A 25,420-nucleotide genomic window follows, 5' to 3' on the forward strand; every position below is an offset into this window, starting at 1 on the left:
TTGACAAGGAGAGCTACCCTGCTTTGCATTCTTCTCTAAAAATCTTAAAAATAATTCTGTTTTCCTCCACAGTTCATATAACATCCAAAGCAAATACTTACAACAATTCTGAAGTGGGTTTAACTGTATTTCACAGCTAACAAGTGGTGAAGTTAAAAGCCATATCCAGACTTAAGATTCCAAATCAAGGGTCATTTCTACTTTATCATGTTGCATCCATTATCTGATTTATGTCTGTCTAGCTTTCCCAACTTAGTTGTAAATACCCAGTGGACCAGAAATGCACCTAACATCTGGCTGGATGCTCAGGAAGGTGCTCAACCTGATAAACAGAGGGGTATAATAGAGTTGGTCCAAAGCCGTATCTCTTATGAGGTATGATTATACTTCATGTATAATCTCATGGCTGTGATAGTCTACGAGCCATTGGTCAATGGGGTAGCGATGGAAAAGTTTCCCAAGCTTGCAGGGCTTCTTCAATGAACAGATAATAAGTACTGACAGAGGAACACTATTTGGTTCCTCCCTGTCTTTGAGCTTTTCCCAGATTTCCAAAAGAAAGTTCCAGAGAGACATTAAAAGCACCAAAGAAGAAGATCTTTGCTTTTACTCGTTTTCCCAAACAGCTGGTTTTCCAAGGCTATCATCTGTAGACCTGGCTTCTATCAAACCCTGAATCCATGATCAGTGGCAAACTATTGAGAATATGCCCCAATTTCTGTTACCTTGGGCCTCTCCAGCTAAATCCAATGTCCTTGGGGAAACATATACGTCTGTCCTAAGGTATATACTCAGGTGTATGAGGAGGTGGGAGTAAGAGAGTTTAGACTGAGCAGGCACTGAATCATCATCTGTTGAATGCATGTATGAATGATTATATGGATGAAGAAACTCGAAGTGTAAATATATGCTATCCGTATGTAGGTATCTAGGGTTTTTTATATGCACCTATAGGACGCTCTTTTCCTCAATGTCCTAGGAGGGAGAAATGTAACAATAACACAGTCCTCTGGGTACTTGGAAAAGAAAAGACAGGTGGGGAGATGAATTGAGGGGAGAAAAGGGAAGAATTGGAAAGAGGAATGAGGGGGAAGTATGTGGTTGGAACAACAGGAAGAAGGCCCAGCAACACCAAATGTTGACTTCAATCTTTGTTAGTTCTGGAATTACCTTTATCTTACCTGTTATTCTGTATACTTTGTTAGATTCAAAGTACATGTTTCAAGTGATGAAAAGTTCCTGTTTACTTCCTGAGTCTGTTTAAAAAGGCTGTTTAAGCATCTCAATAAGTCTCTTACAGCTGATAAAATTCTGAGCTGAGCTGAGAAATGGGAGAAAGAGGTGGCATCGTAGCTTCCTAAATCCAGTTCCTGTGGAAGAAGAACAGAGAGAGGAAGACTTCTCTGACATTGAATCAAACAGAACCCTCTCAGCAGGAGGAAGATAGGAGATGTTGCAATGAAAGGACTCACCTTTCAACCCCATGTTTGATACGGTTTTGGGAAAAGAACAGCATTCTGTCCAAAAGTCAGGTCAAAAGCCTCTCCACAAGTTGATTTCCCAATCCAGGAGAAATATCAATATTTCAAAGGCCCTTGCCCCAAATGAGAGCATTAACAAATGTATTTCCTCTTCTGGGAATGGTGTTCTCTCACAGTATCATTCTGAATGATCACTTTCCAGAGATGCAAGACGTTAGTCTTTCAAATGAACTGTATGGTGATGGACAAGGCCAGTGGTTCTAAGGGCAGGAGACTGGTGCTACCCTTGAGCCTGGGAGAAGCATTAGAATCAAGAGCACAGCTACTAGAGCCAGACTGCTTGGATCTGAATTTAATTCTGCTACCAGCTATGTAAGTCACATTATCTTTCTGTGCCTCACATGTGAAAGAGGGAGAAAATAGTTTTATCTCATAGGAATAAATAAGTTAATAAAGGTAATGCAGTGAAAACTGTGTGTGAAAATAGCAGGCATTTAATAAGTCCTAGCTATTAGAGGATATAAGAAAATAGATAATTCATTTTCTATATTCAGAGTTTATTTTTTTATTCTTTTCATTTTAATAAGGACCAGTGGCTTCAAGAATCTTGGAATGATAGAACTGAAAGGAATGTTTATTTTACAGATCTGCAAAAAGCCCAGAGTTGAGCTCTCCAAGGCCACATAGCTACCTACTGGCACATTCAGGTCTAAAAACCAGAATTCCAGATTCTAGACCATTCCCGACTGTGCCACATTCCTTCCCTGGCAGGCGATGTCCAGGACCAAGAAAGTTCTATCAGAGCAATAATAATCAGAACTGCAGTATCTCCCCAAAGGACCCCCTTATCATTCCAAAGGCAATCTTAGGCTGAGTCATTCATTCATTTAACCACGCACTTACTCACTCAGCACTGAGTTAGGCTACCCACAGAAGGTACAGAAATGTAAAACACAGATGTTGTCCTTAATGGACTTCAATTAAAATTGGGGGGATAAGATAGGCAGAGATTTAAATGATATGGTAATAGTCATTTACATAGTGTGAAAAGTATTAGAGAGGTTAGGCATGTTTTGCCATGTAACTAATCACATGTTCAATAAGAGAGTTTATGGTAGAGTGAGTAAATTTATTGATTAAAATAAATGAAGCCAAGTGGGTCTACTAGGAGTTGGGTTGTGTTTAATGTTTTCTGTAGCTGTAGGTGCCAGAGCCTTCACATTTCTGTAGTGTCTTTGTTTTTGTCTCCCCTGTTGTCCTGGGATTTCTCTTCCTTAGACAGAGTCTGTGGTTGTGGTGGTGAGGTTTTGGGAAGGGGTAGTGTTCTATAACTGTATCATTAAACCTTAGTGTTTTAGTGTGCCTGGGTCCCTGGGATGTGACCTTCACAAGTGTTTCTTAGAATCCCCCAAACCCTTAAGTAAGATAGAAAGGTAGAAGGAACTAGAATCAAGGAAGTATACTTTTCCCAGATAGAGTAAGACTCTGGTAAAATCTTACTGGAGAAACAAACTTTGTTGTGGAAGAAATTCTGGGTTTATTAATAAAAAAGAGAGAGAGAGAGAACATTTCTTCATCACGTGTCGGAGCTATGAGGTTACCTTTCTTGGCTCTTCACCATGAGAACCTGGTGGGGTTTTGAGAAGTAAAGCCCCTGAAAATAAGAGAGACCCCCTAAGAGCTCATAGTAGTCCACACTCAGCTCCAGCAATTTGTTGAAATTATCACAAAAATGTTCTTACCAATGATGCATGGCTTTAGTGCTTCATGTAAGCAGATCTCAGGGACTCTCTGGATTCCATTCTTTTTTTTTTTTTTTTTTTTTTTTTTTTTTTTTTTAAGTAGGCTCTGTGCCCAGTGTGCAGCTCAACCCAGGGCTTGAACTCATGACCCTGAGATAAGACCTGAGCTGAGATCAAGAGTGGAATATTTAACTGACTGAGCCATGGAGGTGTCCCTGGATTCCATTCTTTGTCTGGATTTTGGGGTGGCTAGCCCCACAACCTCAGCTCCCTTATGAGTCCAAGAAAGGTGATTAATTTTTAGTTTGTTCAGTTTTTTCACTTAAGATTGTGACTGATTTCCAAGCTGTCTGTAAGTAGGGCTGAAACCAGAAGTTTCAATTTCATTTTTTTTTGCATTTGCATATGCAGTTATACCAGCACCATTTCTTGAAAAGATTATTCTTTCCCCATTGAATCTTTTGGCATCCTTGTCAAAAGTCATTTGACCATAAATGTGAGAATTTATTTCTGAACTTTCAATTCTACTCTATCTGTATGTCTATTCTTTTTTTTTTTTTTAAAGATTTATTTATTTATTTATTTGACAGAGAGAAATCACAAGTAGGCAGAGAGGCAGGCAGAGAGAGAGGAGGAAGCAGGCTCCCTGCTGAGCAGAGAGCCTGATGTGGGGCTTGAACCCAGGACCTGGGATCATGACCTGAGCCGAAGGCAGCGGCTTAACCCACTGAGCCATGCAGGCGCCCCTGTATGTCTATTCTTATGCCAATACAACTCTGTTTTATTTACAGTAGCTTTGTAGTAAGTTTCGAAATGGAGAATTGTAAGTCCTTCAAATCCACTATTCTTTTTTAAGTTTGTTTTGGTTATTCTGCTTTCCTTGTATTTATAAATTTTAGGGTCATCTTGTCATTTTAGAAGGAAGCCATCTGGGGTTTTGAAATGGACTGCATTGAGTCTTTAGATAAATTTGGGGAGTTTTGCTATCTTTTTTTTTTTTTAAAGATTTTATTTATTTGTCAGAGAGAGAGAGAGAGAGTGAGAACAAGCAGATAGAATGGCAGGCAGAGGCAGAGGGAGAAGCAGGCTCCCTGCCGAGCAAGGAGCCCGACGTGGGACTCGATCCCAGGACTCTGGGATCATGACCTGAGCTGCAGGCAGCCACTTAACCAACTGAGCCACCCAGGCGTCCCGAGTTTTGCTATCTTAATAATACTGTCTTCTAGGGGTACCTGGGTGTCTCAGTTGGTTAAGTGACTGCCTTTGGCTTAGGTCATGATTGTGGAGTCCTGGGATCAAGACCTGCATCGGGCTCCCTGCTCAGCAGGGAGTCTGCTTCTCCCTCTAGCCCTCCTATCTCATTCTCTCTGTCTCTCTCTCTCAAATAAATAAATAAAATCTTGAAAATAAATAATGCTATCTTATAGTTCTTAAATGTCAGGTGTCTTTCCACTTATTTAAGTCTTCTTTAATTTCTTTCAATTATGTTTTATAATTTTAAGTGTACAAATACTATACTTTGTTGAATATATTCCTAATTATTTTATTCTTTTAATTCTACTCTGTGGGACTGTTTTCTAGATTTCATTTTTAGATTATGCATTGTTCCTGTACATAAATGAAATAATTATTTTTTTAATTTCAATTGTTTCATTTGAGTATAGTTGATACACAATGTTACATTGTTATGGGGTACAACATAGTGATTCAACATCTCTAAACATTATATCATGCTCACCACAGTGTAGCTACCATCTGTCAACCATACAATGCTATTATAATATCACTGAGTATATTTCCTGTGCTGTGACATTTATTTCCATGACTTATTCATTCCATAACTGTAAGTCAGTATTTTCCAGTCCCTTCACCTGTTTTGCCCATCCACCCACCCCTTGCCTCTGGGGACCATCAGTTTTCTGTATTTATAAGTCTGATTCCTGCCTTTTTGTTTATTCGTTTGCGTTGTTTTTTAGATTCCACATGCGAGTGAAATAATATGGTATTTGTCTTTCTCTCTCTGACTTATTTCACTTAGAATAATATCCTCTAGGTCAATCTATGTTGTCTCTAATGGCAAGATATCTTCCTTTTTTATGGTTGTGTAATAGTCCATTGCTTATGTGTATATATGTATGTCTATGTGTGCCACATCTTCTTTATCTGTTTATCTATTGATGGACACTTAGATTGCTTCCATATCTTGACTATTGTAAGTAATGCTACAGTAAAATAGGGGTGCATATATCTTTTCAAATTAGTGTTTTCATTTTCTTTGGTAAGTATTCTGTAATGGAAATATTGGATCATATGGTATTTTTATTTTTAATTTTTTGAGGCGCATCCACATTGTTTTCTGCAGTGGCTGTACCAATTTACATTCCTACCAACAGTGCTCAAGGGTTACTTTTTCTGCACATCCTCACCAACACTTATTATTTCTTGTCTTTTTTATTTTAGCCATTGTGAGAGGTGTAAGGTGATATCTTTAAACTAATTGATTTTTTTATGTTGACCTTGTGTCCTGCAACCTTGCTAACCTTGTTTATTAGGTCTTACGGTTTTAGAATGTTTATTTTAGGGCAGTCAGTTAATGTTTCTCTTTGGTCCAGTGACATTGGGATTTAAGATATCCACAGGATTTACCAATCAGAGCCATTGTTATACAAAGAAAATACTATCTTAATAAGATGGTGATAAGATAAACAGTCCTAGACTAAATGATGGGGTCCAGATGACTTGTTTTTTATTATGGGCCTGACATGAGCATGTTTATAGACTGAAGAGAAGGAACAAGTGAGAAGAAAGAGATTGATATTTGAACAAAAAGAAGATTGCTAAAGTCTCAGAGGAGTCAGAAGGGGGTGAGTTAAGTTTAGACAATGACTTTGTGATGCTTTAAGATTTACCTTATGTTCTTAGATTTGGGGAAAAGAACCAAGGATGGATATGAATGAGAATGTGAGCTAGAGAATACATTGAAACTGCTGACTAAAAACAAGAAGCTAATGTAGAGTAAGCTTGATGATTTCAATTTCTCCATGACATAGGAGCATAGGTGATCAGCTGAGGGTTTTGAGGATAATGGCAGATGTTTGGAATAATTGTTGAGGAGGTTGGAGAGCAGTCTGACCAAAAAAGCAAGTAATAGGGTCAATAGGTGTTTCTGACCAAAAGCAAGTAAAAGGGTCATTAGGGACATGTGCACAAAAGAATAAGGAGATATATAAGCAATAATCTTGCATTGATCTTGGGATAGAGATTTACTGTACAGTTGCTGTAGCAGGGAAAGTATATTAACAAAATGTATCAAAGATACTGGCAAAGAGTAATTGAGACAACCAATCATGTTATTACAGATTAGGTTGACAAGGGAGCTTTAGAAGTTCCTCATAGACTGGGAAAAAATTGTGGGGTTAAAGAACTAGAGGTCTATGCAGTCAAAAAGTAGGTTTAATGGGAATTAAGGCACAGGAGAGGAGGATGAGAAGTCCCATAATGGAATAATGGAATTCAGAATTTCGGATCTGGTGCAGCTCCAGAGGTTAGTAAGATTCCAGGCATGACTTAGCCAAGTAGAGCAGAGGTGACAGCTACTGGAATTATGGAAGTCCAAGTCTGTGTTTCTGGATGGCTTATTTAGATGAACCTTAATATCATCCAGAATTATAATAATAACTGGGATAGAGAGAAAGATGCAGGTCTTATCACTGTCAGTTAATGAAGAGGAGTACCTGAGAAGTTGGGAGATGGCAGTAAGAAAATGAGGCAGAGGTTGGTCTATCTGAATGACTCAACCTCATAGAATCAAAGGCTTTTATCCAGCAGCCCCGAGGTGTACAACAGTCCCATTAAAGGAGTGGCACATTCTGGACTGGTTCTTAAGGTGGGGGAGCATCATAAGAGAATCCTTGGGGGTGAAGTAGGGTGATAGTCCATATCTATACTAGAAAAACTTAGCCTGGTAACTCCAGTATACCCCATTAAAAAGTGTTTATTTCCACTGTCCTTCCCTTCCCAGTGAGAACTGCTATTTTATGGATGGCTACAGAAATGCAGGAGAATTCCTGAGGAACACGTGGCTTCTATCCCATCCATACTCCTGTTTGCTACTGAAGACTATATAAAAACATGAATCTAGATTTCTGACAGATCTTTCCAAGGAAAAATGCACATAATTCTCATAATTATATTCCACTTGGTACAAAAGAGCCTACATTCATATATTCACTTTTTATAACTGAGATGTTATTTATAGTGAAATGAGCAAATCTTAAGAGCAGTTTGGTGAGTTTTGAAGAATGTGTAAGCCCTCAAGCTATAGAATATTTCCATTACTCTGGAAAGTTCCCTGGTGACCCCTCTAACTCAATTCCTGCCCTTCTTGAGGCAACTACAGTCCTGATTTCTAGCATCAAAGATTAGTTTTGCCTGTTTTAGAACTTCATATTAATGGAAACACAGCAGGTACTCTTTTGTGTCTGGCTTCTTTTGCTTAGCCTAGCAAGGTTTAAAGTTAGAATTTGAGGATTAAAGTAAGTCATTCTAATGGAAAATTCTCATTACTACTCAGGTGACTGAATTCAGACCAGAATAAAGGCAGGTGTGTGCAAGATCTCTGGTGTGTTTCCACCTCCTGGATAGTTTGCCAAGAAAGCCTAAGATAAATTTTAGTTAAGCATTATAGGAACTATCCTGTGGCCAAAGCCCACTAGGCTTTTTGGCCCCATCCCTGAACTTTTTCTTGTCTCTGATATGGATCAGAGGGGATATTTCTTTCCCATACCTTCTGAGAGGAATAATAAACCTGTTATGTGCTAGGTAGGATGATAGTGTTCTTGCTTTAGGGCATAAACAGAAAACCCTAGAATATATTTTCCAACTTAAAAATGAAATACCAACTTAAACCTGAAATCCTGGAATAAATTTCTTAACATCTGTTTCAATAGAATCCAAAGTCTGAGCGAATATCTTTCCCTTTCTTTAAATTCTCCTTCCCTGGTGATGCTATGGTTGAAATGTTTGTGTCCCCTCCAAATTCATTTGTTGAAGCCTTAACCTCCAAAGGGATGATATTTAAAGGTGGGGCCTTTTGGAGATATTTAAGGTTGGATGAGATCTTGAGAGTGGGGTCCTCATGGTGAGACTAGTGCTCTTAAAAAAGAGACACCACAGAGTCATCTTTTCCCCCTTCCTCTCTCTCCCCCTCCAACTCTTCCTCCTCCCCTCAATCTATATCGCTTACCCACCCCCACCATCTTCCTCCCTCCTTCCTTCCCAAGACAAAAAGACTTAGAATAAATTATCTTCCTGTCACCTTGATCTTGGACTTCCAGCCTCCAGAACCATGAGAAATACATTTCTGTTGTTTAAGCTGCCCAGTCTTTGGTATTTGTTATGGCAGCCCAAGCTGATTAAGGTAGAAGGTAATACTTGTTAAGTACAAACTACATATAAGACCCTCTATCACATTTAATCTTTGAAACAAAACTAGGAGACAGGTATTAAGAGTTCCATTTTGCCAGGAAGGAAAATAAAATTCACCATCACACAGCTGGTAAATGATGACAAATATCAAATTGCCTTCCATTCCAAGGAAGTTGCACCATTTTATTGTCTCACTAACAATCCTCATATGCTTTCTAAGTAACTCCCAACCCTTTTAAAGATTCCTGATAGGTCTATCTCACTATAAGTTCTTGATCCACATTGCTTTCTTTTTTGAGCTAATGGTTGAAAACAGGGACAGGTTCTGAAACCATTGGAATATTGGCTTTGATGTTTCCATATCAGCATATATTCATCTATGTGAGGATTCTTAGGGAAACAGGAGGGTACTTGGTATAGACAAGCAATGGTGCCTTGACAAGGGAAAGCATCATGGGCAACATTTAGGGAGATAGCTAGAGGGAGGAATATTCTAATTTTACCTTGTTTTACTGCTTACATTGTCCTAAGGGGGTATTAGATCAGAAGTGAGATTAGGGGAGCTGAAATTGCTTTGGAATGATAGGAATGCTTTGCAATGCTATGTCCCTAATCCACTGTAAATTTTGATTAAAATCTGCCTACGGGGTGAAGAATTTAGGAGCAGAGCTCAACAAAATAGGAGCCTCAAAATACAAAACAAGTGCAATACAATTGAAGAAATACACATTGATGAAACTATGACCTCTTGGATCATCTTTTCCTAATGCTTTCTCCATGAGGAGACTAGTCACATCAGCCTGAGGTAGTAGGATAATGTCATGACATTGAAGGCTGTCTTGGATGGGTATCCTCTACAAAGATAGCTGTTGTATCAAGGTTACACAGTTGGGAAGAGGCTGAGACAGTATTTGAACCTGCTCTCTTTCTCTCTGTTTCAGATTTATTAAGTTTTACTTGACATAAAATTGTAAGATATTTAAAGAGTACCTTGTGATGATTTGATACATGTGCATACATTGTAAAAGGATTTCTCCCATCTAGTTAATTAACACATCTGTCACCTCATATATTTTTACATGTAGTATATATGTAATATAGATTGTAATGTTACGTATATACTTCATAATCACATAAATATATTTGGTGAGAACACTTAAGTTCTACTCTCAGCAAATTTTCATAATAAAATACAGTGTTACCACCTATAGTCAATATGTTATACATTAGATCTGTACTCATTTTATTTACTTACTTATTTACTTATTTATAGATTTTATTTTTAAGTAATCCTTTACACCCAACATGGGGCTTGAACTCATACCCTGAGATCAAGAGTTGTATGCTCTACCAACTGAGCTAGCCAGGCACCCAAGAACCTTATTCATTATATAGCTAAAAGTTGGTACTCTTTTTTCAGACTCTCCTCATTCTCTCCTCCCCCAAGAGCCCCAGTCCTGGCAACCACTTTTCTATTTTCTGTTCCTATGAGTTTGGCTTTCTCTTTAGATTCCACATCCAAGTGATGCCATGTGGTATTTGTCTTCCTCTGTCTAACTTAATTCACTTGGCATTATGCCATCCATGTTGCTGCAAATGGCAGGATTTCCTTCTTTCTAATGGCTGAGTAATTCTCCCATATATATATATATATATATATATATATATATATATATATATATCCCACATCTTCTTTATCCATTCATCTGTTGATGAATGCTTAGGTTGTTTTCATATCTTTGAAATTGTGAGTAATTCTGTAATGAGCATGAAAATGCAGGTATCTCTTAGATATCCTATTTTTGTTTCCTTGGATATATACCCAGAAGTAGGATTGCTGGATCAAATGGTGCTTCTATTTTTAATTTTTTTTTTCCTTTAGCAAAAGGATCTCAATTTTTTAATTTAAATTTTATTTTTTATAAACATATATTTTTATCCCCAGGGGTACAGGTCTGCGAATCGCCAGGTTTACACACTTCACAGCACTCACCATAGCACATACCCTCCCCAATATCCATAACCCCACCCCCCCTCTATTTTTAATTTTTTGAGGGATCTCCATGTTGTTATTCATAGTAACTGCACCAATTTGCATTCTCACCCATGGTGCTAAAGGATTCCTTTCCCTCCATATCCTTGCTAATACTTGTTACCTCTTTTCTTTTTGAGAAGAGCCATTCTAATAGGTGTGAGGTGATTTCTTGTGCTTTTAATTTGCTTTCCCCCAATGATTAGTGATGTTGTGCACCTTTTCAAGTATCTGTTGGCCTTTTGAATATCTTCTTTGGAAAAATACCCGTTTTATACCTATTTTACCTCTGCCTATTTTTAAATCAAATTGTTTGTTTTTGCTATTGAGTTGTGTGAGTTCTTTATATATTTTGGATATTAACACTTTATCATATATATCATTTGCAAATAGACCTTTTTTTGGATGGTTTCTTTTGCTGAACAGAAGCTTTTTAGTTTGTAGTTTGATGTTTGTTTATTTTCACTTTTGTTACCTTTGCTTTTGGTGTCAATTCCAAAGCTCTTTGCCAAGATCAATGTCAAGGAGCTTACCACTGATGTTTTCTTCTAGGAGTTTTATGGTTTCAGATCTTAACTTTAAGTCCTTAATTCATTTTGAGTTGCATTTTGCGTATTGTGTAAGATAGGGGTCCAGTTTCATCTTTTGCCTGAGGTTGTTTTTGCAATACCACTTGTTGAAGAGACTATCCCATTTCTTATTGTATATTCTTGGATCCTTTGTTGTTAATTGATTGACCTTACTCTATGCGTGAGTTTATTTCTGGGTTCTTTATTCTGTTGATCTATGTGCCTCTTTTCATGCCAGTATTATACTATTTTGATTACTGTAGCTTTAAAATATAGTTTGAAATCAGGAAATATGAAACTGAACCTGGTTTCTTGGATTACAAAAAATTCTTTCCGCTATGTAATTTTCCCACTTTTCCGTAAGGAGTTTCTTACTGTCCTGTTACATTGGCCCCCAGCATGTATGCAGGTCACTTTCTTTATTCCCCCTAGCATAGCTGAGAAATATTTATTTATTTATTTTTAATTTCTTTTGAAGATTTATTTATTTGAGAGAGAGAAAAAACAAGCAGTGGGAGAGACAAAGGGTGAGAGAGTCTCAAACAGACTCCTTACTGAGTATGGAGCCTGACCCAAGGCTCTACCCCATGACCTGAGATCATGATCTAAGCTGAAACTAAGAGTTGGATGTTTAACAGACTGTGACACTTAGGTGCCCCTCAGAAATGTTTTTTTTAAAACAATGATTGATTTTTTCAGGTTTTCTATTCCACCTTAGGTCAAATTTAATCATTTGTATTTCAGGAAGTGTATTCATTTTATCTAGGTTTTCCAGTGGATTAGTGTTAATTTGTTATAGTGTCATAATTTCCTTTTATCTTTTATATATGTGCATCTACAACTTTCACTCATTCCTAATGTGTTTTTTGTGGCTTCTCTTTTTTCCTTGGCTAATCTTGTGAAAGGCTTTTATTATATTCAATTGGAAAAAAAAAAAAAGAGGAGAGGGAGTTTGGGGAGCTGTAAATGCCATCTATTCGATAATTGGTTTTTTTTTTTTAAGCACTGTATGCCATGCACTGATCAGCAACTAAATGTTGCTGATATTTGGAGTGATCATATGCCCCAATTTATGTCTTTTTTCAGGTATAATAATTAATAGCAATCTCCTTACTCTCAAAAGTACGTGATCAACCTACTGATGGGTCAGATAAAATTAAAGTTGAAATGTACAAGTGGTAGCCGTAGCAAGACAAATTTTGGCAGATTGTTGAAGATGGAAGCCTGGTTGGAAGGGTTTACAAAAATGGATGACAACAACTGGAGACAGTTAGATGATTATTTTGAAGACTTTTGCTACAAGAAAGAGAAGAAATGAGGTAGGAGGTAGAAGAGATGGAATTATTTGTTTGCTATTTTACCCATTTCTGCTTTTATTATTTTTATTTCTTCTTTCTACTTTCTGTGGGCTTATTTGAGTTGTTTATTTCCTAGCTTCTTAGGTTAATGTGTAATGCATTTGAAATCATATATACATGTGTCCATGAACAAAACATATAGGTTTTGATATGGGGTGCTTTTATTTTTACTCATTTCTAAACAATTTGAAATTTCAATTTTGACATTTTCTTTACCAATCAATTACTTAGAAGTGACTTAAAATATCTAGATGCATGGATTCAAGTTTTTAAAAAAATTCTAGTTTTAATATACTATATTCAATGAAGTGGTCTATGTATTTCTATTTATCTTTTTTTATTATGTTATGTTAGTCACCATGCAATATATTTATTAGTATTTGATGTAGTGTTCCAAGATTCTTTTTTTACGTATAATACTCAGTGCTCCATGCAATACGTGCCCCAGGCTCACCCCACGCTCCCTCCGCCAAACCCTCAGTTTGTTTCTCGGAGTCCACAGTCTCTCATGGTTCGCCTCTCCCTCTGATTTCCCCCCTTCACTTTTCCTTTCCTTCTGCTACTGTCCTTCATGTTATTCCTTATGTTCTGCAAGTAAGTGAAACTATATGATAATTGACTTAAGTCTATATATCTTTTTAAAAATTTATTGTAATTTTCTTAGTGGACTTCTATAGGACCAATTTTTGTAAATTTTAACTGAGCAAATGAACAAATTATGTATTCTCTGTTGACTATGAGTTCTATGCACATCTATTAGCATAAACTTGTTAATTATCTTATGTAAGTATTCTATATTTATTATTACTCATAATACATCATAGTGGGAGACTTTAACAGACCTCTCAGATGTGGATTTCATAATTTCCTTTTGTGATTTTACCAATTTTTCATGTACTCCCAAATGATGTTAGGAACATTTAAGTTGATGATTATTATATCTTCATGGTGAATTATTTAACAATGTGAAATGTCCTTTTTTTTTATTATTATGTTCAGTTAGCCAGCATATAGTACATCATTAGTTTGTGATGTAGTGTTCAAGGATTTATTAGTTGTACATAACACCCAGTGCTCATCACAACATGTGCCCTCCTTAATACCTAGTTACCCCATCTTCTCGCCCCCCCTCCCTTCTGTAACCCTCAGTTTGGTTCCCAGAATCCAGAGTCTCTCATGGTTTGTCTCCTTCTCTGATTTCTTCACTTTCAGTTTTCCCTCCCTTGTGATCCTCTGTGCTGTTCCTATGTTCCACATATGAGAATTGTCTTTCTCTTATTGACTTATTTTACTCAGCATCACCCCTCCAGCCCCATCCATGTGGATGCAAATGGAGGATGTTCACCCTTTCTGATGGCTGCGTAGTATTCCATTGTGTATATGGATCACATCTTCATCCATTCATCTGTTGAAGGGCATCGTGGCTCCTTCCACAGAAGGAGTTACGTTTGGTTAGTGTGGATATTATGCTATGAACATTGGGCTGCATGTGCCCCTTCTTTTCACTACATCTGTATCTTTGAGGTACATACCAGTAGTGCAATTGCTAGGCTGTAGGGTAGCTCTGTTTGTGAAATGTCCTTTTTTAAACTTGTGATCTTTCTGACTTTCAATTCTGTTTTGTGTGATATTGATCGGGCTGTGAGCAGCTTTCTGTTAGTAGTTGCTGGGAGTAAGTTTTCAAACTTGGAGTAATCATAGTTTTGGCATTCTCTAATAAGCTGCACATGGCTGGATTTTTAAAATCCAACCTAATTTATCTCTTATAAAAAAAACTTACCCCAGTTGTTTTTATCCTTATTTGGACGTATTTAGACCTATTCCCACCATGTCATTTTGTGTTTCCATTTACCATCCTTTCTCTCATTTCCTCTTCAGCCTTTCTATGGGTTACTAGGATTTTCTTTGTTCCTCCTTTCATTTACTACTTTGAAAACCACACACATTTTATTTTTATGCTTCTAGAGGTTATGCTTAAATTTTTATCATAAGTTGTTAAATTTATGTTGTTCTAACTGCGTCTGAAGTTAGGCACTATCTACTGATCATTTTTGATGAATCTTCAAATGCTTTTATTTTCCTGACTTCTTTACCAGCATCCCTGCCTCCATCTTCCATATCCCATGTTGACATAATCTGAAGTTTGGCACCAAAATTTTGTTTTTTAAAAATAATTTTTTAATTGCATCCCACAGGAAAAAAAATGGTTATATTATTTTCCTGCTAACTACTGCAGCTTGTTGTTGAGTCTTGGATTCATTTTCTTTGAATATTCTCTAGTAGTTCTCTTAACTTTCAGACAGCACCTATTGAGTTGTTAAAACTCTGACTTTCGGGGTATTTGAAAAAGATCTTAGGTCATTCTCACATTTCAATAATAATATGTCTGAATATAGATATTTAGATTTGAGCTTCTCTGCTTTCAGCAAAGTAAAGATACTGTCCGATGTCTTTTTTTCACCCTACACTGTTGATGAAACACCTAATGCCAAATCTGATTAGAATTACTGTGAATAGTCATTTTCTCACCCTCTCTGGAAGTTTCCACAGCTTCTCTTTATCCTTGTAGCTATTCTCGTGCTTAGCATATTGACTGTCTATTTAATGTTACAAACTGTCACTACCTTTGTACATTACCTTTTGTGTGTGTGTGTGCATGTGTATGGTTATTTATTTTATTTTATTTTATTTATTTATCTTTTTAAAAAAGGTTTATTTATTTATTTGACAGAGAGAGACACAGTGACAGAGAGAACACAAGCAGAGGGAGTGAGGGAGGGAGACACAGGCTTCCCACAGAAAACGGAGCCGGATGCAGGGCTTGATTCCAGGAACCTGGGATCTTAATCTGAGCTGAAGGAAGGTGCTTAACCAACTGAGCCACACAGGTGCCCCTGGTTATTTATTTTGATCCTGCTGTATATTTTGTGAACCATTTCAATATGAGGAGTTATGCTTCATCAACTGTAAGAGGAAATTTTATCCTGTAATTTCCTCAGATTTTCTCTCTCTCTTCTATCCTCATTATTCATCATTAGGTAGATACTATGACTTATAGAACTTTACTCCATGTCTCTTAAATTTTCATCTTTTTTTTTCACCCATGCTTCATTCCTAGGCTGTCTTCCAGGTATCTAATTTCCTTCTCAGCTGGGCCCATTCTTCTATTCCTACCTACTGAATTTTTAATTTCAGTAGTCACGTTTTCTTCCCTAAGATTTTTGTTTGGTTTGTTTTATAGCAGACAGTTCCTTACTGTGATGTCACACTATGTCTGAAGACACTAAATTTGTGTTAAAGGCCTTTTCTTATCATTCCATTAATTTTCCGTAATTACAATTCTTCTGTTGGGTTGTTAACTATTGTTCATGGTGGCTTCATGCCAGATGTTGGTGATTTTGCCTATGCGCTCCTCTTTTTGGTTTGGATCCCCTATCTGGACTCTCTATCTTTCTGGTCCAACAGCCAGCCTTCAGAGAGGTGGAGAAGTAGCTACTGAGGTTTGTGCTCTGCATGTTTTCGGGATGAATGGGAAAAAGATGGGATGTATGCTGGGTGGGATATCTTAGAAGCCAATATTCTGAGCAAAGTCATTCCCTCTGGGCATTTTCAGGCTTTGCTGCCTTCAGCATGGCCCCTGCCCAAAGACAGACCTGAATGTTTGTGGAGGATGTGGAGGAGGGGAATGGGTTACCCACGGCACAGTGTGGGTACCCCAACTCATTTCCCTGTCATGTGCGTTGAAGCCCTCCTCTTAGCACCCAACTTCTACCACCTGAAAGCCTGAGATAGCCCTGGTGATTCTTCTGTCTTCTGTGACATACTTTCCAAAAGGCTCCAGGACAAATTTCAGGCTGCACTTACCCTTTTCAAATTTATTCTGTGTATTTTTAGATTCTCAGGAATTTTTTCATAATTTTGACTAGCTAAAAATTTCTCTTTGACTTTACAGAATAAGATATGTATTCTCATACTCAATAAAGTAATTTAAAGCTTGGAGTAGATGGATAGAGACGGTTGTGGAAAGAGGGGACATGGCTGTCTCCAATTAGTTTCCTATCTAGAAGGCAAAATTTCTACTTTTACTTTGGGTTGTTTGCCTTTTTTTCCCCCCATTGATATTAGAGATAGTAAGCAAATTGTTACTTACCTTATAAATATTTGTTAAATATGCCTTTTGCTTTTGTTTAAGGTAACTTTTGAGATACAGAAATTTTACATTCTTAGGAGGATAAACTTCATTTTTTACTTTAAGATTTCTGGATGTTGTGTTGCATTTAGGAGGCCTTCCTAATACATAATTAAAAACCATTTTTATTAAAGTGCCCTTTACTATTTCATGGTTCAGTCTTTTGTGATTAGATATTTCATGTTTGGATATGGATGGATCAGGGTTTTAATTTTGTGTTTTGGGTGAGATTTGGTGTGTGTCCCATTCTCTCTCTTCTAAAATGAAAGTTTTTTTTTAATTGCTGATGTCCTTCCGTGTTCTGTTAACATGTTCTAGGTGGGTGGGTATGCAGGAGTGGTTAATATTTTTTAGTTCATAGGTCATCCCCCCATAATGAACAAAGTTGATATTTGAGGATTGGACTGTGCAGCACTCAGAGTTCTTGAACCTTGAGATGAATGCAGTACCTGCCTGGGATTGGTGTCCTCTCTCTTGGGGAGCAGGTGAGTAGGAAGAAGGGCATGTGTAGATACATGAAGCCAGAGAAGCTGACCGTGGCAGCGAGTGTTGTCTACTGAAATAATTTTCCAGTTTTCCCTTTGGCCAGATGGGTAGAGTCTATCACCCTGCCTCTCTCACTGTAGAGCTAGGTGACTAAATTCTCCAGTGCAATGTGAACAATATTCATGCCAGACCCATTTATATTCTTCCATCATCCTTTTTGAAGCCTGGATAAAGGCGATGAAGTTCTAGGAGATGGTGCCATGAGACGCTGGGATTCTGAATATGTGCGAGGCCATATGGAGGGGAGCTTCCTGCTGCCCAACAACTCTTGTCTTGGACTAACACTTAAGTGGGAAATGCGCTTCATTCGTACCTGCCCAAATAAGACAGGAGATTAAAGTTTCTGGTGGATATGCCGTATCGAGTTAGGAAAGTTCCCTTCCATTCCTAACTTACTGTTGTTGTTTTAAGCAGGAGTGGGTATTCAGTTTTATTTGAAAAAACTTGACAAGAGAGAAGAAACTGAGCTACTTGGCAATAGAGAAGAAACTGATGGTTACTCAAGAGTATCACAGGTACTTAAACCATTAATTACTCCCCTAATGTGGTAAATCAAAATTATTACCATGGAATTTTGATTTAACCATGTTAACATTTTCTAATTTATCTATTTTTGCTTTTATTTTTTATTAATTCCTTCCTTCTACTCTCCTTGGTTTTATTTTGGGTTCTTTTTCTAATATCTTGAATGTCGTTCAGTTTTTGTTTGTTTCATTAGAAAGGCACTCAGGGCTATGAAGTTTCCTATGTTCCACAAGTACTGATGATTTATAATATTCTTTTATTTTTTGCTAACTGACCTATTAATTCGTAAAGTTCTTTGTTAAATGACTTCTGTAATAAGAACTGACATTGTGTGCTTTATGCCAATCACAGACCAGCAGAACATCTTTACATTTCTCCATGGATTTTGGAGTGTTCTGGCACATACTTTTCTTTTTGTAACTCATTTCTGGGTAATGAGTAAGGAGCCAAAGCAACCCCACATTCCTCTATAATATGTCTGGTATTTTTGAGGTACAATTTTACCTGTGAAAGTCTCTTAATAGGTAATTTATTTCTTTTTCATTACTAATTAGAAAAATGTACATATTGAACTATAGCCATATTAAAACTTTTGAATTCTAAAATTATCAAAAATGTGAAAGCCTTAAGCAGTGAAAATCTGTATATTTCTGCCTTTAAATATTTTAATATCTATGTGTAAAAAACAAAGTGTCTTATTAATATGATATGGTGATATATGTTTCTTTCTTATCTTTATCTTTAAAATTCCTTGGGGATAGAAACTTAGTATGACCATAAAATAACCTTTATATGATTTGCTATGGGGATTTAAAGGTACATTTTCTTATGTCTCCTCTGGTCATCTCATTATTAAAACCAAAGTTATAGTTTTTAATGCACAGTGAATTTGTTCCTTAGGGGGCTATCAAATATCATTTTGGTCTATATTGTCACAGTTTGGACTCTGGTGCCAACGTTTATGAACTCTGTGACATTTGGCAGGTTTCTTTTTCTTTTTCTGCCTCTCTTTCCTCAAATGTAAAGTGTAAATGTAAAGTGGGGCTAACCATGGTCCCTACCTCATAGGAGTTTCCCAAGGATGAAGAGTTCAAAATGTAAAGTTCTTAGAACAGTCCTGGGGACAATGTTAGTTCTCAGTACTTTAGCTATTCTTATTATAATCTAGAACCAATCACAACTACCTTCTCTAAAAACCTCTTTCTTTCTTTCTTTCTTTCTTTCTTCTTTCTTTTTCTTTTTCTTCTTTCTTTCTTTTTTCTGATTTTCTTTTTATTGTTAAAGGCCCTTTCTGTTTTAGGGACATTATATAAACTGTCACCATCTTATTACAAACCCAGTGATATAGGTATTATTATGCTATATCAGAAGCTGAGAGAGTGACGTAATTTTCGAATTCACAAGGCAGTATGTGACAGAATTGAGACTTGATTTTATGTCTGTCTGTCACTTAAGTCCATGCTCTTCCCATTATATCACTCAGTCTGATGTCACCACTCTTTATAAAATCCACCACCATAACCTTTTTCTGCCATTACCAAACCAGAGCTTCTCAGAGCAGGTGTGTCCTTAGAGTACCAAGGTGGTACCTCTGTAGCTCGTCTAAGACAGTAAATAGCCCGGTTTGTTGACCTGGAGCAGTGATCACACTGCCCCTGCCTGATGCAGGACACTTCGTCTTTAGCACCACAGACAGGAGAATACAGACATTAATGGTTTACTGCTACTTATCTCAGTTGACCCCAAATAATGTGTCAATCAATACCTAGCCTTCTGATTTTCTCTGTGCCATCTCTCCCAATCCCCCATTTCAAACGGGTGTTGAAGATGGCCTGTCTGTAGCTCTCCGGGCAGACCCTTGGTGTGAAGGCACTACACAATATTGCATAGGATTCCTGGGTTTCATGTAGGAACAGGAGGAAAATGGGTGCTTTCCAAGATAGAAACTGGAGGAGTCATTGCTGGGAAAATTCTTCCTAGGTCTAAAATTAATTAAGGCTTTGGTTGTGTCCGTTCGAAGACCTATGTCCAGTCCAGGTCCATGACGCCTACATTCTCTGGACATTCTGATCCCGCACCCTCCCTAGTACCTCTTCCCACTTCTCAGAGAAGCCTCCAATCAGAGTGCTGCCCATTTGACTGGATTGTTTGATATATTGTCCAGTCTCTCCAATCTTTTCTTAAATGTTTGTATCCCCCATATCCTCTGCCAAGTGGGGGCCATGTAGTGATCATTATCTTCTTCTTCTTCTTTTTTTTTTTTTTTTTTTGCATTGTGGTAAAATATACATGACATAAAACTTACCCTTTTAACGTTTGTCAATATACAGTTCAGTGGCATTAAACACATTTGCATTACTGGGCAACTATCACTACCGTCTATCTCAAGAACTTTTTCATTATCTCAAACCGAAACTCTGTACCCATTAAACAACAACTCCCCATTATTCCCTTTCCCCAACCCCTGCAATCATCATTCTACTTTCTGTTTCCATGAGTTTGACTGCACTTACATATGTGACACTAGTCATAACAATCTTTGTCCTTTTGTGTCTGGCTTATTTCACTTAGCATAATGTCTTCAGGGTTCATCCGTGTTGTGGCATGTGTCAGAACTTCATTCCTTTTTTTTTTTTAAGATTTTATTTATTTATTTGAGAGATAGAGAGAGAAAGATAGATGAGGGAGAGGGAGAATCAGGCTCCCTACTGAGCTAGGAGCCTGAGTTGGGACTCAATCCCAGAACCCCGAGATCATGACCTAAGGCAAAGGTAGATGCTTAGCGGGCTCAGTCACCCAGGCGCCCTAGAACTTCATTCCTTTTTAAGGCTGAATAATATTCCATTATATGCCTGCACTGCATTTTGCTTTTCCATTCTTCCATGGTGGACATTTGGGTTGTTTTCACTTTTGACTACTGTGAATAATGCTGTTCTAAATGTAAATAAATGTCTGTTTGAATCCCTGCACTGAGTTCTTTGGGGTATATACCTAGTGGCAGAATTGTTGGATCATATGGTAATTCTGTGTTTAATTATTTTGAGGGGACACAAAACTGTTTCCCAGTGTTGCACCATTTTACGCCCCCACCAGCAATACACAAGGCTTCCAATTTCTCCACATCCTCCCAACATTATTTTACCACTATTCTTTGGACTTCATCATCAAGACAAGTAAATAATTATTACTCTATCTAGCATCTTTATTGATAAGTTTTTTGCATATATTAGCCTTTGAACCTTTATAATCTTTGGTTTAAGTAATATATTTATGTTACAAAAGCAGAAATTGAATATATGGAAATATATTGGAAATATATGGAAATATATTGGAAATATGGAAATAATATATGGAAAAGTCAAACACATAAACTTTAGTCCCGATTCTTTTTATTATTTGGAGAATTAAACAGTCTGTGTTCTTTGAGATTCTCTCCTGCATGTTCTGTTCGCTGGAATCAAAACAAAAGGAAAGCTCACACATTGAGAGAAGATTCCAATAAAAGGATATCTGCTATTCTCCCATATGTCCTAAGGTATTAAAGAAAATAAGTGGTTTCAATAAGTGGCAGGAAGGACTTAGGTTAGATATTAACTGGGTGGCTGATGTAGGTGAGACACTGAAAAAGATTACCAAAGGATACTTTGAGATAATTAAAGTCCTAAAAAAATGCTATGGGGTGGATTCCATCCCAGTACCTGTCTGAGCGTGCAGAAGTGATTCAGTGAAACCTTGTTAATTATTTGAAAGCAGGGGAATAAATGGGATGTCCTCACATAGTTCCTATGAGTGATTTTTCTGATTCTATAGCAAAGATTCTACTGAATGCCTCTGTAGTACTCAGGAATGGTGTTCTTTGGTGTTTGGGGATGGATCTTTGTTTTTTTCACCTTTTCATCCTTGATCTTTGGTGAATTCAGTCTCCCTCGGTCAGTTCCATTTCAGACCCTGAGCTGGCCAGAGCCTCAGGGGAGAGGTCAGATATGACCTGACTCACCTGGGGTCTTGAGCTACTACGGGGGCAGTTATTTTTCTACACTACTGTTGATTTGGTTTAACTCTGTTCCCAGGGAGATTTGAAGGTGATGCAGTTTGGGCCTGAGATTAAAGGGGGGCTGTTTCAGTGGATTTATGGGTCATCCGTGCTGTGGCATAAGGAAGGGATAAGGTGGCTGGTTTAAGACGGTAAACAGTGCAGCTTTTTCAACAGGCCAGCCCTGTTGGTGTGGAGCAGTAACCACACTACTCTTGCCTGAGGCAGGAGACTTAATCTTTAGAACCACCAGGCAGAGGAGAGTTAGAATGTAGAGCAGGAGAGGGGCGCCTGGGTGGCTCAGTGGGTTAAAGCCTCTGCCTTTGGCTCAGGTCATGGTCCCAGTGTCCTGGGATGGAGCCCCACATCGGGCTCTCTGCTCAGCAGGGAACCTGCCTCCTCCTCTCTCTCTCTGCCTGCCTCTCTGTCTACTTGTGATCTCTATCTGTCAAATAAATAAATAAAAAAAAAGATCTTTAAAAAAAAAAAAGAATGTAGAGCAGGAGATAGTTCTCTGTGATGACCCCATCCAACCGACGCTCTCACTGTGCAGATGACAAAGCCAGGAGAGGTGTCAATTGTTTTTCTTTTACATTTCAGAGTTGGAAATTGAAGAATGCAATGGAAAGCAAGATGAATGAGGCAAGAGTGTGTAGCCGTCAATCCTGGATCCAGGGAGCCATTTCTGACTGGTAAGTAGACCTTCCTTCAGATGTCCCACAGGGTCCGCAGAGTTTACAGGGCAATTTAAGAACACTCCAGACCAAATATCATCTCAATAAGTACATGGAATTAAGGCCAACAGAACCTGGCTTAGTACTTAGCTCATTCTCTTTGACACCAGAACTCCTTTCTGAGCCCGGATAACTTGACATAATATTCCTTAGATCTGCCTCTTTATCTCTGCAGGGCGGTTGGTGGCTTTTGAAGGCAGCCCCGATCAGTGCAAGATCAACATAAGTCCACAAACCTCCATCACTCTGTTTTTACCCACTCTAGATCGCTCTCTCTCATTTAATTGCCTGAATTTCAGTGTCTGTGCTAAGAACTCAAGCACAATATCACACACCTCTGGAATCCCTCCACTGGATATGGGCTGTGTGTTGCAAGTGAGGATAACAGGATTTGGCCAATTATGAGTGCAGGGTTTTCCTGGCACTGCCCGGACCTGTATAGAGCATGTCACGCTATGCACACTCCTTAGAGCTGGCTCGATTTCACAATTTTTCACACCTATTGTAATCTATTCCTATCTCACACAAAGGCCCCGTCCAAGCATGCTTTGATGTTTTATATCATAAGTTGCAAAATTCAGGATTGAAGCATCAAAAGTAGAAACCCACACTTTTCTTTCTTATTCTGTAGGATTTAGCATGTTAGTTTTTCTTTAAGCTTGCAGAGCATGGTGGACAAAATGTGTTGTGGTAGATTATGAAAGTGTTTTCCTTTTTCACTATGTTGTACACCTGAAACTAATATACTGTATGTTAACTAACTGGAATTTAAATAACCTAAAAAAAATTTTAGGCAAGAAAATTTATTATGTTTATGAATCAGATAAATGTTTTAAAGAATCCTTCTTGGTGTAATAGGAGTTGTGGGCTGAGGGGGTTCTGTGACATCAGATCTTAGTCACTCCCTCACTTCTGTGGTGAAGTGAAACAGTATGACTGCCAGGCTTTTGGCTATATTGGGGTTTTATGACTCTATGAAAGATCTAAATTCATCATCATTAAAAATGTATCTGTAAAGCCTGGGGGATGTTTCAGATATTAGCTTTATTGATACTAGCTTGTTTCAAAACCTTAGCTGTGGAGCTGGAATGTGCCAAGAAATCTTTACTTTTTTTTTTTTTTTAAAGATTTTATTTATTTATTTGACAGAGAGAGACACAGCGAGAGAGGGAACAGAAGCAGGAGGAGCAGCAGAGGCAGAGGGAGAAGCAGGCTTCCTGCAGAGCAGGGAGCCCAATGTGGGGCTCGATCCCAGGACCCTGGGATCATGAAGGCAGACGCTTAATGACTGAGCCACCCAGGCGCCCCAAGAAATCTCTACTTGAGTTAAAGAGAAGACAGGAGGGGAGGAGGCAGGGGGATGTTATGAAGCCTCCTGTGGTTTCTGTTTCTTTGGTATTTTCCTCAGTGTGACTAACTAAAATGCTCTTTGTTCTTTGTTCCAGAGTTAGAGACATCTCTGCCACGCGGCACATAGATTTATAACTCTGAGCAAAGGTTTCAACAAATACGATTTCTTCACTCCAAAGTCCATCTATGTCTGCTCCCTGAAATAAAGAACAGAGCATTTCTGTCCGCTGGTCTCTAATCCCAGGAGCCTTGGCAGAAGAGGCAGGAGAGTTCCAAAAGGTCTTCTTATAGCTCTGGAGATAATGACCAGCTCAAACAAGCTGGCGCTGCACAGGGGATACCCATGGACCTTATTGATCTCTCTCTCTCCCATCCCCCCCGCCCCCCTCAGGCTGACATAGTGTCTGTACTGACACAGGCAGTCCAGAAAAAAGAAACTGTGTCTTTTATAACTTTTACTTAAGTGGGATAAATGGAAAGATCATAACTGAAAGATCTGTTGAAAACATACTTCCTATCCAGACAATCCATTATAATGTTGCAATTAAAAAGTTCTACTCGGAGCAAGAGAAAAAAAAGAAAAAAGAAAAGGACAAGATCTGGGATTAGGTTTAATGATCTGGAACATGCAAGGAACATAATAAAATTTCTGAGTCCATGTCGGGGATGTGGGTACGCGGTCTAAGACATACATTGGACTCTTCAATGGCTCTGTTACGCTGCCCCCACAATGCCCCCTCCCATGAAGACAGGCAACAGGGAAGCTGCTTGAATTCTTTCAGGGCCTATGGCTGTCACTAAGCAATTTGTTTCTTTAACATCTCACATACAGATGGCTGAAATAACATGCAAACCTCACTTGGGTGCCAGATGGGGGAAGTGCGGTTCAGATGTCCCATGAGACAATGTTTTTTGGAAAACATTAGACTTGAAGCCTATGTAATGACACCAAATCCACTCCAGTGCACAATTTTGTATAAGGCTTCCATTTTGGAGCCCAGCCCCAATACTAGTGGAATTCAGCGTTACATTACAATTTGACTTACTACAAGGTCTTGCGGCAGAGTCCAGGTATGGTAATCTTTGAATTACCTAATTACCAGTCAAGCAATTAGAATTACTGATTACCAACTGAATTAATTACCAGTTGGCCTATGGAATACCAGAAAATTAAACACTATCTACCAGGGATGAGAAAGTATGCCCACTTAGAAACTCTGTTGAGGCGTACCTTGAAAACTGAAAACCATACAAATGCCAACAATGTCTTTGTTCTTGTGATGTTCACTGTCTTGTGATGAAAGAAGATTAAAAAATAATAACCTTAAATAATTTAAAGTGGTGTAATTAAGGGTATATCCAGGGCATTGTCAGAACACAGAAGAGGGACACGCTTATCCAGCCAGGTGATGAAGGCCAGGGAAGGTTGCCACT

General features: G+C 38.1%; 1 long non-coding RNA gene across 2 annotated transcripts; it reads left to right on the plus strand.

Annotated features, from left to right (window-relative positions):
* Positions 1–1,644: 1,644 nt before the first annotated feature.
* Positions 1,645–25,079, plus strand: LOC125110004 (uncharacterized). Of its 2 annotated transcripts, none has more exons than XR_007130410.1 (5): positions 1,645–1,853; positions 12,338–12,570; positions 17,153–17,283; positions 22,503–22,594; positions 24,082–25,079. It is a non-coding gene; the product is annotated as an uncharacterized LOC125110004 (long non-coding RNA). The 2 variants fall into 2 exon arrangements; XR_007130411.1 differs by lacking the exon at positions 1,645–1,853 and adding an exon at positions 3,410–3,512.
* Positions 25,080–25,420: the final 341 nt, after the last annotated feature.

This window comes from Lutra lutra, chromosome 9 (assembly GCF_902655055.1).
Source record: "Lutra lutra chromosome 9, mLutLut1.2, whole genome shotgun sequence".
NCBI classification, from domain to species: Eukaryota; Metazoa; Chordata; class Mammalia; order Carnivora; family Mustelidae; genus Lutra; species Lutra lutra.